Raw genomic sequence first — 19400 nt, forward strand, 5'->3', positions numbered from 1 at the left:
AATCAGTCCCAGTTGTTTTGCTGCCACATTATATCATTTAGGAAGGTGTGTGGCGGTAAAGCCTGTTTAACTGGGTTAATAATTAGAAGACTTGATTCTTCTGATCAGGTAGTCAGAAGTATTAACGAGAATTAAAAAGTAAAAGGCAGTGTGTCTGTATGCGGTGCCATTGGTTTCAGGCTAGATCAGAAGCTTGGGTAGTGGACGTCCAGCTGGGGAAGAGGTAGTTGAACAGCAGACACCAGCTCCCAGATCACTTCTGTCATAGGAGGGTATGGTTTTGTAACAGTTGAAGCAACCTTTAGTGAAGATTGAGGGATGATGCTGCGGTATGGGGGGCAAGGAGCAGTCACATGAATTTGAGTACAGTGCGACGTACATAATGTGTTAATACATATATTTCCCAGTGTTAAGACAGTTTAACCTTGTCTAAGTTCTCATGCCCTGCAAAGGAGAGAAATCCTTATCTCCGGTGCATTGTGATGTACCCTTCAGAGCCCTAAATGGAGTTAAATGGAAAAGAGATTGAGGATCAGTGGAGGGCAGCAGCTGGTAGTGCAGGGAACAAAAGCTTTGAGCTGCTGCTTGTACCCAGTGGTAAAGGGCTTGATTCCTTCCATCTTCATTGGTCTACGTCACTCTAAAAAAAAAAAAAAAAAGTTTGTACAGTGAGCTTACCTAATCAACTGATAGGTAAACTAAAGTTAAAATTCATTAAAAAGGAGGTAAAGGACAAATAAATGGAATGGGACTTGGAAAATAAGCATGTGTTCTATATTGTTGATAGTACACAGGAATGAGTTTACCATGCTAATATGCCTAAGACTGTAGCATATTCATTATAAAGATCATTGCTACAGGGCAGTCATAAGATGAGTAGGATAAAGCTACAGAGTAAAATCATTCTACTGGCCAGAGCTAGAAAGCAGCAAGATAGCCCTAATAGTACCCTAGGTTACCCCTGGTACTTACGGCCATGCACAGGAGAAGCTCAGCTGTAAAGGAGAGTGCAACCCATGCTGTCTTCACACAGACACACACACACACACACACACACACATATATATATATATATATATATATATATATATATATATATAGATATAGATATAGATATATATATGTATGTTCATAGGTAGGTACTAGGCTATCGGCCCTGGGGCCTATATAAGCTTAGCCAAAAATGTTCCCTGGATGTTCATCATGCATACAGCTGCAGTCATAACAGATGGGTTCTCCTGCCATCAGGCAGGTCCTCGGTCGGCCGAATTCCAAAGTCTAGGTCCGGCGTCGGTTGTCGTCGCTTCTTCCCTGACGTCAGTGCGACAGGGTTATAAAAGAAACAGCCGACGCCATTTTCTTCAGTCTTTCTTGCCGTGCGGTGCCCGAAGCAGAAGCAGTTCGCAAGTGCCGGTCGGCCAGCTCCTGAAATTACGAAAATTTTGCAACCGAAGTCTTCTTGAAAGCTAAGTACCCCGTTGGGGAAACATTTCTTGCCTCAGACCGATGTTAGACAAAGTTAATAATTGTATTTCATGTGGGAAGCAAATACTGCATAAGGATTTCCATTCCCTCTGCATTCCTTGCTTAGGCCCAGACCACGACGTCTCGGTCTGTTGTTTTTGTGCTACATTCAACAAACGCACCATTAAGCGTCGGGCGGAGTTCGCCCAGCACTATTTTGGCAAAAAATGTAATTATATTATGTCGTCGGATACTCCGACTCCAGTTTTGTCTAAAAAACGCAAAGATAAGGACCGACACATGAGGTCCGCGGCCTCTACCGACACCACGCCAAAGCAGACTACAGGTGGTCCGGTTCTCAGCGAGGCGCCTACGCAGCCCCTGCCTACCGACGACACTTTATTGGCGGTGTCTTCTGTGCCCGAGGTCGCAGGCTCCTCGGCCCACACTCCGACTACAGATACCGAAGCCACTCTTGGTGGTGAATCTCAAAATGTAGACAGGTCTGCCTCCTGTCAAGGTGTCTTCAGACCTTCCTCTTCTTTTTCTATCAAGGCTTTCACTAAGTCTAAAGCAGCCATGCATTCTAAGAGACAAGCTTCACAGGGTCCTTCTCCAGGTCCCATGCCTAAAAAACAGATGCTTAAAATGGCTGAGGATTTGATTACTCTTATCAGGGGTTCTCAACCCCCCCGGACAAAAGGCCCAGAGTGGAGGAAGAATCCCCCTCCTCTGACCAGGCCTCCATTATTTCAGAGCACTCTGATGAACAGGAACATTCTTACTCCCCTTTTGAAGATTCTGATACAGAGGAGTCCATTCCCTCAGTCTCCCCCCCCCCAGAGGATTACTCATTTGGGGAAACCTTGCATACCTTAAGGGAACACTTCCACTGGGAAGGCCAAGAGTACTCAGCTTCCAAGAAAAGGCTTAGCGATTTTCTCTTGCTACCTCAGCACAGGCCTCTGGCTATACCTCCTGTCTTAGACATACTAGATGATGTGTACTCGGAGGCCTGCCTTAACCCGGATTCTTTACCTCCAGCCCCAGTCAAGCCTGACAGGTACTACCGGGTTCCTGACTCACACCAATTTTTATACAAAAGCCATGCGGCTGACCCAGAAACTATCTCACAGGGCCCCGAGGGAATTAAGGCCTCCACTTCTAAAAATCCATTACCTTCTGAGAGAGAGATTCCAGAACCTTAGAAAGGTGGGCAAAAAAGGTATACACCTCGGCCACCTTAACCATGAGGGCATTAAACTGCCAGTTCCATATGCTAAAGTTCCAACAGTTTCTGTTATCACAGTTGAGAAGCAAAATGTCACAACCTGAACAACCAGACTTGAAGGAGTTGCAGGATTTGATGCATAGTGCAGAACAAGTGGGTAAACATACCTTGCAATGTGGTTTTGATGCTCTAGAGGCCTCATGTAGAGCTGCTGTTACAGGATCAGTCATATGTAGACATGCCTGGCTCAAGGAGCAAACCTTACCAGATCATGTCAAAGCTAAATTACTAGATGCCCCTCTACAAAAGGATGTATTATTTGGTGTTAAAGCTGAGGAGGTATTAAAGAAAATGGAGGAAAAGGCTAAATCAATGCAAACAGTGAAAGATTTTCTACAGGTACAACCTCGACGTTTCAGTAGAAATTGGCCTTCCAAAAATTGGTCCTTTCCAGCCACGGACAGACCCCAAAAAGGTAGATACAGGTGCCCGAGGGGCAGAGGGCAATCTCAAGGATCGTTTAGAGGCAGACAATGGCAAGCTCCTACACAAAGAGGTGGTGAGGATAGTTCGCAGCCATTCAGAAAGCAAGCCCAATGACTTTCCCCTTTGCATGCCAAGCAAGGCTCAAATGGCAGCACCCTTAGGCGGAAAACTGGCATTATTTTCAAAAAATTGGCATTTTGTCACAAAAGACAAATGGATCCTGGACATTATAAACAGAGGCTACAGATTCCATTTTCACACCCTTCCAAAAATGAGAGGCATGCCAAACCTGCCACACAATCAAAGGGCAGAGGCACAAAGACAAATTTCAGATCTCATGGACATGAAAGCTATTCAAGAGGTACCTACTCACGAACAAGGTCAAGGTTTTTATTCCAGACTATTCCTGGTACCAAGGAAGGGAAAAGATTGGAGACCTATTTTGGACCTATCCATCCTAAACACATTTTAACATGTACCAAAATTCAAGATGCTCACATTACAGCAGCTTCTTCCCATGCTGGGCAAGGAGTCTTGGCTGGTAACATTAGACCTCAAGGAGGCATACCTGCATGTCCCAATCAGACAAAATTGCAGAAGATACCTCAGATTTCTTGCAGGTTCAACCCATTATCAATTCTCTGCGTTGCCCTTTGGCTTATCTACTGCACCCAGAGTATGCTCGAAATGCCTGGCATCAGTAATTGCCTACTGCAGACTTCAAGGGATACAAATATACCCATATTTGGACGACTGCCTGATCCAAGCGGACAGCAAGCACATACTTCTGAAACGTCTGGCTTTTGTAATAATGTTGTTGAATTCTCTGGGATACACAGTCAACAAAAAGAAATCAAGGCTAATACCCTCTCAGAAAATAATTTTCCTGGGTGCCAACTTAGACACAAACACCCAGATGACCTACCTCACGCCAGAGAAGCAGGGGCAACTAACTCAATACTTCAGAAAACTAGCAAATTTCACCAGGCTGACTGCAAGGAAAATCCTGCAGGCTCTGGGATTCATTGCATCTTGCATCCTACTAATCCCATGTGCAAAGCTGCATATGAGGAAACTTCAATGGTACCTGAAAAACCTATGGTCTCAACACAGCCACAGTTTGGAAACAATAATACCACTAATTCCATGTCTTCAAAAGGAATTTCTGTGGTGGGCTCAAGCATGCCAAACAAACACAGGTCTCCCATTCTGCAAGCCTCAAGCAAATCAAATCATCACAACATACGCCTCGGACTATGCCTGGGGGGCGCACATGACAGATCGGTGCATTCAGGGCAAATGGTCCCAAAAAGAAAAGCACCTTCACATCAATCAAAAGGAAATGCTAGCAGTAATAAATGCTATTATAGCTTTCAAAGACCTTCTGCATCCAGGTCAAATATTGATAAGGACAGACAACACCACAGTAATGTGGTACATAAACAAACAGGGAGGAACCCATTCATACCCCCTATGCAGGCTGGCCATGTCACTTTGGAACATGGCTCTGGAATTACAAATCGAACTTCAAGCACAGTACTTGCCAGGCAAGGAAAACACGCTGGCAGACAACCTAAGCAGAAATATGACAGATCCACTCAAATGGAAGTTGCATCCTCAAGTTTTTACAGAGATAATTCAAGCATGGGGAAGGCCAGACATAGATCTCTTTGCCTCCCACAAAAATCACCAATTGACAAAATTCTGCTCAAGGACTTTTCATCCACAGGCCTGGAGAGTGGACGCTCTCTCTTTCAGTTGGACAACAATGACAGTTTATGCCTTTCCACCTCTTCCTCTGCTGCCCAAAGTTCTATTAAAAACCAGACCAGACAGACCAAAGATGATTCTCATTGCTCCAGACTGGCCAAGACAGCACTGGTACCCACTCCTGAGGAGCCTGACGCATTCCCCTCCATGGACCCTACCTCTAATGCCTCTTCTTCTGACTCAGCACAGCTTCAAAACTCTTCACAGTCAGCTGAAAACACTCAATCTGGCTGCATGGAAGATTCCTTAACATCACAACAGACCCTACTCTCCAAGGAGGTGCAGGATGTCATTTTGGAGGCCAGAAGGCCGTCTACTAGAAAAGCTTACTCCATAAAATGGAAACGGTTTTGTGCCTGGAATGAGAAAAAGGGCCAGAATCCTGGAAAACTGAATTTACCTCAAATATTACAGTATCTAGCGGAGTTGCTAAGCAGTGGACTTTCATTCTCCTCCATCAAAATCCATGCCTCAGCCATTTCTGCAGAATACAACACTGATCCACCTTTATTCTCTCACCCCCTCTTAAGACAGTTCCTCAGAGGGGCTAAGAATATAAAACCCCCAAGGAAACAACCAATACCTGCTTGGGATCTCAATTTCATTCTAGAAAAGCTGACCTTGCCTCCTTTTGAGCCAGCTGCCTCAAGAGATTTGCAATATTTGTCCTGGAAAACAGCTTTCCTTCTGGCTATCACCTCAGCTCGTAGGGTATCAGAACTACAAGCCCTCATGGCTGTGCGGCCTTTTATCATCTTCCATCAGGACAGAGTTTCCTTACGAACCAACCCGTCCTTTATGCCAAAGGTGGTATCCAGGGTAGCTTTGAATCAGGCTATACACTTACCTACCTTTTACCCTAATCCTCAAAACAAAGGGGAGAGACTACTACATTCCTTAGACATCCACAGACAGCTGCATTATTATTTGGACAGAACAAAGCCTTTCAGAAAATCAGAACAGCTCTTTGTGTCCTATGCTATAGGAGCTCAAGGGAAGCCAATTTCCAAACATACAATCTCCAAATGGATAGCCCACTGCATACGCTTTTGCTACTCTTTTCATGGTAAAGCTGTACCTGCAGGCATCAGATCTCACTCCACAAGGGCCACAGCTACCTCTGCAGCTTTCCTCAGAGGAGTTCCTACCAAAGATATTTTGGAAGCAGCCACTTGGAGTTCTGTGCATACCTCTCCAAGCACTACCACCTACCATTATACTCCAAAACTAGAGCAGGCTTTGCCATTGCAGTCTTGCAGGGCATTCTGGCTCCTCCTAGTTCCACCTAGTGCCTACCACCCCTTTCTTAGCTTTGGGATTCTACCCATCTGTTATGACTGCAGCTGTATGCACGATGAACATAGTACAGTTTTGTACCTACCCTAAATGTAGATGTTCGAGTGCTAATACAGCTGCAGTCCAGGTTTCCCTCCCTCCTTCCCCTCTTGGGACAGGCCTATTGGCTAACACCTCCTCATACAACCTGATTGGGGTATTCTTTTATGGTGTATTTGCTTGCAACTACTGTATTTTGATTATATTGCATTACTTTATTACACAAATTTATGAATTGCCTTCCTTCAGGGGGCACCTGACATCTGGGGCAAGAAAAACTGAAGAAAATGGCGTCGGCTGGTTCTTTTATACCCCTGTCACACTGACGTCAGGGAAGAAGCGACGACAACCGACGCCGGACCTAGACTTTGGAATTTGGCCGGCCGAGGACCCACCTGACGGCAGGAGAACCCATCTGTTATGACTGCAGCTGTATTAGCACTCGAACATCTACATTTATGGTAGGTACAAAACTGTACTTTTTTGCCACCCAAGAAAGTTATTTTCCTGCACCCCTGTCTAGTAGAGCCACAGAAGTGATCCCCGGGGGTGAATTTCCTATTTCCCATCCAATTGTCGAGATTTTTTTAGAGGGCTAATGAGGAGCTTTGCTTGACATGAATGGGTAGTCTGTTCCATAGCATTGGAAGTTTGTGGGACAGGGATCTATCCCTCCAGCATGTTCTGTTTATTGGGATGGCAAGGTTTAGGTCCCTGAAGCATGTGGCTTGGAGTGATTGGGGTTTCTTTAAGTGTAGCATGTCCAACAGATCTGGGTTTGACATGGCTTTGTATGTTAGGCAGAGGTCGCCTCTGAGTAGGCGATAAGCGATGGAGTAGAGCTGGTGTTTTTTGAGAAGGTCTACGTATGGCATCTGTGTGAGGCCGGTAATCCTCTTAGTGAGGTATTTTTGTGGCCTTTCTAGTTGTTGTAGATGTCTTGCGAGGTACATGCCAAATGGGGAGTTGTATTCTGTAATGGGTCTGATGAGGGATGAGTGGAGAGGAATAATGACCGCTTTTTTTCTGGAGGTGAACCCCTTTGTGATGAGGTGTGCCACATAGAAGGATTTCCTGACTACTGTGGTGATGTGATTATCAAAGGAGAGACTACTGTCCACCTGTGTCCCAAGGTCGCTTATCACATTTTTGGTGTGCATTAGGCTACCGCCTATGTGGTAGTTCAAGGGTACAGTGTTTTTCCCAAAGGGGATGACAATGCACTTCTTGGCATTGAGCTTGAGGCCATGACTTTGACACCAAGCATCAGCTCAGTGAGGCCCCTTTGTAGAATGTACTCATCATGAGGCGATTCTGTTATGGTACCTAGTTTGCAGTCGTCTGTGAACTTCGTTCACCAAAGACCTGCTGTATTAGCCTGGACTTCTGAGAAGTAGCTGCCAAACAGGAGAGAACCCAGGACTGAGCCCTGTGGTACTCCACTTGTCACTGGTCTGAAGTTGGATTTGGAGTCTGCTACTTTCACTGTGTGGGTTCTGTCAGTGAACCAGTTGTCCACCCATCTTGTGACATAGGGATTTATGCTCAGCCTAGTGAGTTTATCTATAATTCCAGAATGGGGGATGGTGTCGAAAGCCTTGGCAAGGTCAAGATAGTCTGTATGCACCACCTTACCCTCGTCCATGGCTCTGGTGACTACTTCAAAGAAGTCAATCAGGTTTAGGAGACATGACCTACCTTTTACTGAGTGGCATCCAAAGTTTGGAAGTTACTTATGTCCTTGTTTATAAGTTCCAAGATGATAAGTTCTATGGCCTTACAGACCAGGCTTGTCAGGCTAATGGGGCGGTAGTTCCCAGGGTGTGTGATGACACCCACTTTGTGGAGTGAGATAATTGGCGCTGTGCACCATTCAATGTGCACAAAACTTGAAGTGAGGTTATGATTGAACGTGGTACTTAGGTGGGGTGCCAGTTCATTCTGTAGTTTGTGCAGAACACAGTCTGGGATGTTGTCGGGTCTGACGGATGCTGTGTTCTTGGCTTTGGAGAAGTGCGGTCTTGACTTGTGCAGCCCTGATTACAGCGGCTTTGCATTATTCCGGTATAGTGATGGGCCCTTTGGTTGGTGGGGGGTGAAGTTTGCATTGAAGCTATCTGCCAGGATGTTTGCAATGTTAGTTGGTTCTGTATATCTAGTGCCATTGTGCTGTAGCTCAGAGCAGATCTGAGTGTTGCCATTGAGCTTCCTGACATAGCTATAGAATGCTTTGTGGTTGTCTTTAGAATCAGTGGCAGTTTTATTTTCATAACTTAGCTTTGGAGGATTTTGAAGGATCTCAGCTTCTTACCGAGGTTGACCAGGGAGTTCTGCAATAAGGGGATTTTAGTATTTTTTTGCAACAGCTTCTTCCTTCTGTTGTAGAGTTTTTTTATGGCAGGGGACCACCCGATTGGCTTCCTTTTTTTGGGGGAATAGCATCTTGGTTCTGTTGGGGATGGCACAATCCATGCACTCATGTATGTGCTTATACAGTGCATTTGTATAGGATTCGGCAGTCATACCTTAATTTTCCGTCTGTATGGGTGTTGTGAAGCTTACCACTTCTGTCTTAAGAAGCATGAAATTTGCTTTGGAGAAGTTTTTTACGGTGGCTTCTTTAATGGGGGGTGGGGGCAGTATATTGATGTCTAGGGGGATTAGCTTGTGGTCAGATCTGATCAGTGAGGAGTTGACCTCTGGTGTGGAACATCCGGTAGCTCATATTGGCAATGACCAGGTCCAGGATATTGCTGCCCCTGGTGGGGGTATGGACAAGTTGATCCAGGGCATTGGAATTTATGAATTCCAGAAAGCGTTACGCAAATGACTTAGTACATGAGTAGTTTTCCCAGTTGATGGTGGGGTAGTTGAAATCGCCCATTATTTGGGTATTGGGCTGTACCTTAATAATACCCAGTATACCCAGAAACGTGGGGTGGGCATCCTGGGCCATGGTGGGGAATCTGTAACAAGCTAAAACCTGGATTGCAGTCTTGCCCCAGTGTTAGTTGCACTTTGATAATTTCGGATGCATTATGTTGAGCAACTAGCCTGGAGGTGTGGATATATTTAATGAATATGGGCACGCCTCCTTTAGTGTTTCGGTCCAGGTTAGGTGGCCGAAAGGTGTGAGTTATAGCCTGATAATGCAGGGGTGCTCTCTGGAGCCTTGAACCAGGTCTCCATCACTGCACAGATGTCGATGTTCTCCATTTTAAGGAGTGCCTCAAATGAGTGCATTTTGAGGTTTAGACTTCTAGCATTGAGTAGCATTACCCTCAGATTTTGCTTGTTTATACCTGCTACAGTGGTGAGTTGTCATTTGAACCTTGCCTAAAAAAAGGCACTATGGGGTGGCAAGAGCATTAGCCAGTATCTGGAATCCTATGGGTGACAGGTGCAGGCCATCTCTGGCAAAGCATTGTGGTCCGTTGATCATGTCATCCCAGGCAGACAGACACTGGATCCACTTACAATGACACCAGAAGCTTCGACAATTGTTGAAGTCAGTCATTTTGTCCTTGTATTGTGGTATCATTCTGGGCGATGGCAGGATGCTACTCAGGGCTAGGGTCATACCTGCCTGGGCTACATGATCCAAGAACCTCCTCCATGTCTCTCTTCATGTAGTCCAGGTAGGTATGTCTCAGGGGTTACCTATCAAAACATCTACTCCTCATAACATCTAAACTTAAAACATCAAGACCATATCATCTAAACTTCAAAACATCGAAAACTCATAACATCGAATCTCAAAACATTGAGAACTACAAAACAACTATAAATAACATCCCACAGAGTTTTTACTATTTAATTTCCTAGCCCCACTGTAGTGCGACCTTGGATTTGGTGTATTTAATTTATGGGGGGTGCAGGGGGGCTTGCCCCCCCCCTGCATAAACATAGCAAACAATGTGTGGGATGTTATTTATAGTTGCTTTGTAGTTTTCAATGTTTTGAGATTCGATGTTATGAATTTTACATGTTTTGAAGTTTAGATGTTATGGTCTTGATGTTTTGAGTTTAGATGTTATGAAGAATAGATGTTTTGATAGGTAACCGTTTCAGGTCATTCACACCAACATGGACAATGACAGAGTCATATATGTACTTGTGGGGTGACCTCAGTGCTTGCATTATGTGGAGGATCCTGGCACCCTACAGGCAGCTGACAGTAACTTTCTCCTTGTTTAGCTTGGTGAGTGGGATAGCAGTGTGTCTGACTCGAGTCACCTATGACTAGTGTGTTGGTATGTTTTGCCTTATGGGCTGAGGTTGACTATGTGTCATTTGGGTAGTGTTGGGGGATGGTGGTTGCTTGCATTTCAGCTTTGGAGGTCTCTGTTGTTTGGGCAGATTTTTATTGAGAGCCTCTGCAATAGGTGTGTGTTTTGTGTTACTCTGTGTGGGTTTAGGTGTTGTAGGTTTTTATGGACTATGTGTTGAGTGTGGTGTGGCACAGGTGTTTACCTTCTCCTCTTGACTGTCTAGTGCAGTGTTGGCTGGAGAGAGATTGGCTTCCAGTTTGGCTATGTAAGTGCATCTTTCACAGGTTGTAGTGTTGGGTGGTAGGAGGAGAGGGTTGTCAGTGTACATGAGGCAATTGCTGCATTGCCCCAAGATGCCCAGATTCATCAGGTGGACAGTGGAAAATACTGGGAGCTTGACCCTTGGACATGCCTGGATAGGTGCTTATTAATTTAAGTACTAAAAACTGTTTTCCTCCTAACAAGTGATGAGACTTGAGTGCTGCAGTAATTTGTAGATTATTTAGTGCTTGCAACAAGTTTTGAACACAAGGAAACAGTTTTGAGTGCTAAAACTAGAAAACTGGCTAGTTCTAAGGGAAAATTAGAAGAGCAGATTTTCTGGCACCAGAAATAGTTTAACCCTAGTTAAACCGTGATGTGCAAAACCTCGCAAACACAGGTTTTTAATCAGAAAGATGAAAGGGATAGAAATAGCCCAAAATAGCCAATAAGACTACAGATTCTGAGCTGAAACCACTCCTCCAGCGACAGGTAGGCTGCTCAAAGCTCACCACTTTCACTGATGAACAGAGAAGCTTCCTTCTGTCTTAGTAAGGTCTGGGCGACACAGAAACTACAAAACAGCCCAGAATTCAGCAAAATCTAAAAACCGGACTCTACTAGTTATAGAAAGGCAGGAAACGAGTAGAGAGATAGGATTGGGGGGGGGTGTTGGGGTTTTATTTTTCAAAAATTAAAACAGATACAGTAGAACAGATACACTATTCAATTTTGAACAGTTAAAAAGTGCCAAAAATATATACTTATCAGCTAAGAAGCTCACTCACTCAGAACACACAGAGATTTTTTTTGTTAGCAAAGTGCAAGGGGAGGAAGGAGGAGCAGAAGATAATTCAAGGTTAAGAACCTAAGTGGGTTGGCCTCTCAAATGTTCTCTCTGTATTAGGTAGAATTAACACTATTTTTTTTTCTGCTGATCTGATTGTATCCCTCTTTGCTGGTCCATTTTGTGTTCCCTGGCTGACCTACTGTGACAGCAAGATGCTTCAGCAATAACTATTCTGAGATGAGGTGTGGAAGGATGCACCTCACTACTTTTCAAAACGGTTGATATTGTGCAGATCTTTCTTTGGAGAATAGTTTAGTAACCGTGTTCACAACATATGGGCTAGTGTTCGGGAATAGCAGTCTTTGTCCAGCCTGATATTCATGTAGTTATATCTTGCCCTATATGGTGATATCACCAGCCTCTTGCTGCTCCTTTTCCATTGTCCACTGGTTCATGCCCACTTGCAAAAGCAGTGTCATGGTGCACCAGTTTACATTATTCCCACAACTTTAAAGCCATTGATTTGAATTTGAAGGCCTGCATTAAGTAATTGTTGGGATTTCAGTGCCTTGACATCCACATCTTAGCATAGTTCACTATTCTGTCTTGCTCCGTCAGTCAGTGTCCCTGGCTGGTTCAAGTCATAACACTGCTCAACAGAATAAGTGTCTGCAACCAGCCTTTTCACTCCATAGTTTTCTTCTGCTGCTTGCAGAGTTCATACCTCAAGCCTAATGGTTATTTTTGGAAAAGCACCTACATTTGATGTCTAAGTGTTCCTGTGATTACAGTTAACTAGCCAAGATCCACGTTGGCACTGTGTGTACTGCCTGTGGAAGAACACAACATGGGTTTTTGCTGCAACCCTGCCACTCCTAGGACCTAAAGAGAGAAAGAAACTTGAGGCCTGTATCTACTCATTGATGATGACAGCTATGAATGCTACTAAACTCAGTGAGTAGCAGTGATGGCTCTTTGTGTGATCTCATGTTGGTGCTAGATGGTGGAGAAAACCTACAAGGTCTGGAGTCCAGTCATTGGTGAAAGTGTTCAGTCCACTCAAAAAATGACATTGTGTTCTTTGGGATTGTCACTCCCATTTGACTAGATAGGGATCAGACTTTCACCTGCTGTTGACTGCTAGAAGTGTATGAAAGGTACAGCTGTGGCAGCTATGTTGAGTTTTGTGTCCTGGTACATCCTCAGTGACACTTTCCCATGTTCTAATATTCATAGCATAATTGCACCTAGCCAAATCACCTGAAGCAATTCTTCAGAAGTTGTTGTCATGAAGTTCTGCCCTTCCTTCCCCTGATAAGGGTTGAGGAGCCCTGCAAGTCATTCTTTGCAGGCTCATGATGATGTCGTGCATAGTGGACATGTTTATGCTGTTCATCTGGTGGACCATATTCTCAATTATGCAGAATCTTGCTATTATGGAGCCCATTTTCCTGTGCATTTTAGGCCCCATGCAAGCTTTCAACAAGCATGCACCTCTGCTTGTCTCGTTGCACAAAGCACTGGGGCTCTGTTGCTTGATATCTATGTCTTTCGCAAGTTGCCACATTCATGACAGTCATACTTATACACCTATAGCCAAGACATTGGCTATTGCAGCAGACACTTTCTGGTGCAAAGAACTTTTTGTGTTTCCCCACCTGGGCAGCTGGTTCTTCCTGGCTCTGCTTGTCTCTCTGGTATGTGGTTAGCTTGGGTACTTCTAAAGTAGTATGTTTGGTCTTTATTGTCTGGGAAGAGTCCCATCTGCTGTCAGCTCAGATAGTTGCCTTAATTAAGGTAGATGTAGGTGGTATTCAGTGTTTCATTCCCTTCCATGGAGAGGCCCAGGAAGTTGTAACATTGGCAGCCTGGATGAAAATGTAGCACGTGGTTGTAACCTCCCTGCATCTGTTGGGCCTTAGGACAACGATGATCATCATGGTTTCAGATGGTTTTGACCTTGTGGCAGCCATGATTGTCATGGCTTTTCAAAGGCATATGACTTTCTGTGCACGTCTAAGGCTTTATAACAGCCATGATCATCATGATTTTATTCACACTCCAGAGGATATGAATGTTGCAGTAGACTCTGTGGCATGTCAGCGGCAGTAGAACTATCGCATTCTCAGTGATCTGTTAATTTTAGCTACTTGTCATTGAACTCGAGAACAATGACTAGTTCTCACCACCCTAGCAGTGTGAGGTGCTTACCTGAACTCTTCCTTTGTTGAGGGGAAAGTGGACTTTCAGGAGACAGAGTTTTGCATAAACCAACTGGCAGTGTTCCTCAACCTAAAAGCTCTATAAAGGGATTTAAGGGCAGACCCCTTTTTGCTTCTGCTAAATAACCAGTCAGTATAGTCATATAGTTCAGGGATCTCAAACCAGCATAATTCTAGGGGAAGAAGCTACTGTACTACATTCATTGGCATACTTACTTTGTTCCCTTTTGTTTTGGAGGCTTTGGCTGAGTGTGCTAGTCCTTATACAACCCTCATGATCATTTGAGTTTGAGACCCCTTAAATAACATGATTCAGTAGATTTCCAAACTTGAAAAGTTTTTTTTTTCTTTTTCCTTCCTCCTTGGAATGCTGCATGATCTTTATTTGGGAGAATCATTAGGGATAACACACTTTGTAAAGCTGAGTGAAACCTTTCCTTTTCCTCCGAAGTAATATCCTCCTGTGAGAGGTGTAACAGGGCCTGTTACAGTAATTGTTCTAGTGATGTGAGTTTGGTCTCCTTTCTTTATACTCTGCTTTGCATGTGCTCAATCCACCAATTAAATCCCTACTTGGGGATATTACCTGAGATCATTCAATTCCCCATACCTGATTCATTACTCAAACTTGTGTCATCTGGATCTTAGTCATGGCTTCATTCCTCTTTGCCACAGAGCCAGAGCATTTCCTTCACAATTTTCTGAGGTGTTGGGATGCTTAGTAGCACAGACACTAAGGATGTGGCCTAGTTTGACTGATCTGTGTATTTACGGTGAATTTGTTAGGGCTTCAACCATATTATATGTAGCTCACTGTAAGATAGCTCATTACATTAAACCTGTGTACCCAACATATGACAGATTCCTTTTTCAAAGTAAAAAAAACAAGCTGTCGTATAATGTGTGTACATATATATAATAGATATAGATATATACACTTACAGACACACCTACGTGCACATGCACTTTAAAACTACTCTGTAAACACACACACGCACACATACATGGTTGCAGTAAACCCTACTGAATGTGGTTTCAGTTACCAGAGTACTTACGTGTTTTATGATCAAAAGTAGTAATTTATCAAGTGCTGGAAATTTCAAAGGTAGGATCATAGACCGTCTCTGTGATGTTTGAGATGTGTTTGCATGATGGTAAGTGAGTTTTATTCTATATGTATACCAAAAGTTTTGGTATTAGGGTAGGAGATATTGTGCAAGTCATTGCAGGTTAGGTTTAGAATAACGACTAGGAAAGAGGATAGATTGTATTTTGCTTGTATTGTTATATTTAAGAGGGCAGTGTGTGTGTGTGTGTGTGTGTGTGTGTGTGTGTGTGTGTGTGTGTGTGTGTGTGTGTGTAAGTGTTTACAGAGTAGGTTTAAAGTGAGGGCTAGGTGTGGAGATTTAGTGTTTTCTGAGTCTTGTATGGGGTACTGATAGGGACAAAGCGCCCCTCTCCATCCTTACACCTGCATCCCAACTTTAATCCTAATCCTGTGGCTTCCCCTAACCCCAGACCTACACAATACCATATGAAAGCCCTTTCAGTAACAAAGCAACTATTCAGGCCAAAGTATGTATGAAGGTATTGTTAGCTTTTTTTAATTTATAGTTGACAGATCTCAAAAGGAAAACTTTTACTTTCCTTTGCAATTAGTGTTTTGACCATTTTTTTTCCTTTTTGGATAAAATGATATTTTATTGTCCATGAATTTATATAGTCCACATCAGTGTTTGAGTGTCACCATTACATAATGTACTTGTGTGGTTTCAATTCAAGATATTAAATTGTTGTTTATTCATATCCCATTTTGTCATTTGGTGAAATGCAGTGAAAGAGATACTTGGCAACCTGCATTACACATGGTAGAACCAGTCTTAGCATCTGAAAGATTCAAAATTTGGTGGGACAGATTGATGTAGCATATCTCAACAGTTCAGTTTGCTGATCTGCATGAATATATATTCAGTATATACATATGGGTGTGTTATGCGCAAGTTAACGTACTACATTACATTTGTTAATTTTAGCTTAAGCTTGGCAGTTAGACATCATGTGCTATTTGCATCATTATAATACTCTTTTGTTCATTATAAGTGATATTTTAATAAGTGAAGCTTTCAGGGATTTATATTTATAACCTAAACAAGCCAGCTGTTGCATTGTGTTCTGTCTTTGGGTAATTTAACAGAGCTGTTTGCACTATACTTCTGGGTAATTCTTGCTGCAGTACAGCTTGTTTCGGAGTACTACATTTGGAGTCTTTCTGCAGAATTTGAATTGTCACAGTTCTTGCAGCTCTGTTTTCTTACAACAAGACTGATTGTTAGAATTCTGGTTGCTCTTCCCCTGGAACTTTGATGGCATCATATTAGATGTCTGTGATTTCTTCTGTGTAACGGATCCAGTTTCCCTTTTGTAGCTCAGAGTGTAAATTGTGTGTGCTTGTATCTTTAAGAACCATGCGAGGCTGTATGTGCATGTGTATAACCCGCACACATGCACAACCTTGGTGCCTTTTTATAGAAGTAGTTAAGGAGTAAGCATGCATAATCGTAGTCATTGATTGCATACAAGTTATTTAAATTAGAATCAATAATCAACAGTAGTAATGTGTTTGTATGTAATAAAGCTGCTTAAACAGAACCCACGAAGATTCATTTATTTGTGTCCCACCATGAAAGCGACATGGTGTCAGAAGTGGGAAAGAAGAGAGAAGAATATTCCGAGCCATGAGATGTAAAGACAGCGAAGGTAAAACCAAGAGAAAAGTGCACAGACTTAGCCAAAAAGAAAAAAAAAGGTAATGCAAAATAACACAAACTGTTCACTTGATGCAAAAGACAATAAAGGGGCATTACAAGGGCACAGACTGCTTTTTCAGGCAAGCAGAAAGCATGAAAAGTTTGTTAAAGAAAATGTTTAAGATAAAAGTATTCATTAAGCGAAATGAAGTAAGGCAACTGCATGTGTTTTGGAGAAGTGCTGTATTTGGGCATAACTATGACTTCATATTGTATCAAGGGCATAACTAAAGTTATTCAAAGTATCTCAGTGTGTGTAAAAGTGCTTGCAGTGTGTGCTTATTACTGTGCATGTATTTCAAAGAGTTTGTTGTGTGCAAAGTGCAACTACTTCATGTAATCTAGTTAAAGTACAGCTACTCAAAAAGTTTATTGTGCTGGGTGTGTCTGTTCGCAAAGAACCACCATTACAGAATGCTTCTTGTAGTAAAGAGAGTTGCCTAGTAAGGTACCGACATTTTGGGGACATTTCAGTGTGCTGTATGCAGTTATGCACGTTGTGCAGTTACTTGGCATGTTTCTTACACTGAGGTGTTTTCATACAAAAGACAACATTACAACAGTGTAACAGTGCTCATGAATTACTCAGTCGCATTAGAAAGTTCTCTAATGTTTCTTAAAGCAACTACTTTAATAAGTGAATGTGAATGACTGTAGCATTCCTGCCTTCATCAATAAAATTCCAAGAAGTACAGCAGATGATGATAAATGACTTCAGCATTTTCACCTTTACCAGTAAAATTCCGAAAGTATCGAAAAGCCCTTGTAGTTATTTTGCAAAGTTCAGTAAAATTCAAAAATCCTGAGTTTATTTCGCAAAGTCCAGTTTTTCAAAAGTACTGCAAGTTTTATTCGCATAATTCCGAAAAGTCCAAAGTAAGGTACAAGTTCGTAATACAACAGCATGTAACAGTTATTGTTAATTCTGGCATATGTGCATGTGTATATGTTTATGCTTATTTGCAAATCCCTTTGCTGGCATGTGTTAATATGGCAGAAGAATTTTGAAAATCCCTACCATTTGTATTTGATTAGAATATTGCAGAGAACTGGAGACTATTTGAACGAGAGTACGGTATTTTCATACAAGCAACTTCTGCAGATAGAGATGCATACACAAGGGCATTCATTTTGCTAAACCTAGCTGGGTCAGTGGCCATAAAAGGGGAGCTGTCATTTGTGTATGTGCCAACAATATATGAAGGAGAAGGTGCAGACCGCCATATTGTTGTACAAGCTGAATCAAGAGAAGAACCCCGAGTGTTTGAAGCGCAAGTTCAGAGAAATGTGTAACCCCCAGACAAATATTACATTAGAGAGGCATTTATTTTATACAAGAGATCAGAAGCCAGGGGAAACATTTGCAGTTTATATAACTGACTTGAGAAACAGAGCTAAGATGTGTTAGTTTGATGAGCTAAAAGATGAGCTGATAAAGGACAGGCTTGTATGTGGTATTACCAGTGCTGCTGTAAGAAAGATTTTACTTCGTGACCGTGATTTAATTTTGAACAAAGCCATAATTTGTCAGATCCATGAGATGACAGAAAAACACACAAGTATGCTTGCGAGTGACAAAAACATGTTTTCACTTGGTTCCAGAGAGCATGTAGATAGTATGCAACACGTGATAAACAAGAGCAGGCCTAAGCACATGGCAACTACAGGATTTCCAAAGAAGGTGCACAGCTTTCCAGAAAGTTCAAAGAAAGGTGTAAGCTCCAACGCTAGCTCAGTGCAGCACAGGCAGGTTTCAACAAAACTGCAATCTAGCTTTGTCAGCTGTCATAATTGTGGTGCGAATCATGAGTGTAAAAGAGAAGTGCTTAGCATATGGTTGGCAATGTCACAAGTGTAAAAAATGGAATAATTTCCAAAAGTTTTGCAGATCAAGTAAGCCTCACGCAGTTGTAAAGAAAAGTCACACAGAAAAGCAAGTTGAGGTAGAGGCAAAACAGTTAGCCTTCTATGTAGATGGTGTATCAGTGCTTGGTGAAAGAGTTGATGCAGTAAGCTTATTAACAAGAAGTGAAGTGTTTTGTACTGTCTGGATTAATGGAAAATCCACAGAGCTCAAAGTAGACACTGGTTCAAAGTGTAATGTTATGTCAGCAGGCACATTTGCTAGAGTGAGAACTAACGAACAACTCAGTGTAACCAGCAGTGTGAGACTTGTTGCTTATGGAGATGAAGAAATTCAAACCGAAGGTTCAGTGATACTTTCATGTTATTTGGCTGAGAGCTGTTACAACTTGTTATTCTATGTAGTCCAAAGACTAGTGCAATCTTTATTGGGTCTCAAAGATGGTTTGAGAATGAATCTACTTTCTTTTGCCAAAAAAGTTTGTGTAAGTGCAGTTCCGAGTTCCAGTTTTTCAGAAGCCATTTTCTCAGAGCATGCTAATGTTTTCAGTGACAAATTAGGCAAACTTCTAGTTGTATATTCCATGAAGTTAGACCCAGAAATCACTCCGGTAGTCAGACCAGCAAGAAGAGTTCCAGTAGCAATGCAAGATGAAGTTAAAGCTCTGTTGGATAATATGGTGCAGCAAGGTGTAATTTGTCCAGTCACAAAACCAACAAAATGGGTGTTGTCCATGGTAAAGCTCAGACGAAATCAGAGTATGCATTGACACACGAGATCTAAACAAACCATTAAAAAGACCATATCATTCAATGCACGCAGTCGAAGAGATTGCAGCTCTAATACCAAATGCCACTGTTTTTTCTGTTTTGGATACAGAGAGTTCATTTTGGCAAGTG

At 42.6% G+C, this 19400-nt stretch overlaps 1 protein-coding gene across 1 annotated transcript in view; it reads left to right on the top strand.

Annotated features, from left to right (window-relative positions):
• Window positions 1–19400, top strand: part of WWC2 (WW and C2 domain containing 2) — a 1656421-nt gene that overhangs the window by 1157228 nt on the left and 479793 nt on the right. The gene's annotated exons all lie outside the window — the stretch shown is intronic.

This window comes from Protopterus annectens, chromosome 2.part1 (assembly GCF_019279795.1).
Source record: "Protopterus annectens isolate FY-2018-M chromosome 2.part1, PAN1.0, whole genome shotgun sequence".
NCBI classification, from domain to species: Eukaryota; Metazoa; Chordata; order Ceratodontiformes; family Protopteridae; genus Protopterus; species Protopterus annectens.